Here is a 976-nt window from a genome sequence, read left to right as displayed (position 1 = left end):
GGGTGGGGCCGTGACGAGCAGCCTGTGGACAGCACAGGTGTCTGACACAGCTCTGGGACAGATGACAGGATGCCATGCCCGAGCTCCAGGCCCTGTCACACATAGCAGCTGTTACACCCTAGCAAACCATCTCGCCACACTGAGCCTTAGTTTCCTCATCCTTAGAATGGACTTAATAACCACCTGCAAGTTTCCTGAGGCAGAGATGACAGACTCAGTGGAATGTGATTTGTAAGATGTAAAGCACCAGAAAATATGAGTTGTCATTGTCATTCCTGGAGCACCCAGTCCCAAGACATTGTCTTGGGACCTCACCCCTCAGCAATGGCCAGAGTCGTGACCAGTGTGGGAAGAAGCAGTGACACCCCCGGGGCTAACCCGCCAGCTCTGTAAGGAAAGGAACGGGTCTTCTGTTGTACATACCCCCACTTCCCACACGTCACCATGCTGGGACCTCGTCTCATCTGGGTCTTCACAGTATTTTCCTGAGATTGTCAGGGAGACACTAGGAACCGTGTCCCTACTTTAAGGCTCGCAACAGCCAGTGACCTGCCGAAGGCCACACCAGTGAGTAACAGGGCCTCGGTCTCGCAACTCTAAGTGCAGGTCTCAACCCCGGTCAGCAAGTGGCCTCCAGGCTTCGTAAGATCTTATCTGAGCTCAACCGTGGGTGGATTACGACTGGCATTTGACCTGGCCCATCTCTAGCCAAATAACTACATCTTCCGAAGTAAATCAGAAATTCATTCGCATCTACTTTTCCTCTCACTTGGCGTGTATATCCCTAAGTATAATAATTTCATCAGTCAGTCTTCTGCCAGGTTTAGCTGACATACGTTAAGAGCCAGCTCAGTATCTCAGTGAATATCCATCCCAGGGGCTCAGAAACCCAAGTGCTAAACTTGGGCTGTGACTTACAGTTCCTGGAGTGGGCGGGCAGTGAGCACGAGGCCCCGACCCCCACCTGCTTGTCTGT

At 52.2% G+C, this 976-nt stretch overlaps 1 protein-coding gene across 5 annotated transcripts in view; it reads left to right on the top strand.

The window, feature by feature from the left end:
* The window catches only part of EVL (Enah/Vasp-like), a 133,853-nt gene that overhangs the window by 96,235 nt on the left and 36,642 nt on the right, over positions 1–976 (top strand). The window lies entirely within an intron of this gene.

This window comes from Pteropus vampyrus, unplaced genomic scaffold (genome assembly GCF_000151845.1).
Source record: "Pteropus vampyrus isolate Shadow unplaced genomic scaffold, Pvam_2.0 Scaffold268, whole genome shotgun sequence".
Lineage (NCBI taxonomy): Eukaryota > Metazoa > Chordata > Mammalia > Chiroptera > Pteropodidae > Pteropus > Pteropus vampyrus.
The sequence above is the reverse complement of the archived record's forward strand: the minus strand, read 5'-3'. Positions and strand labels throughout refer to the sequence as shown.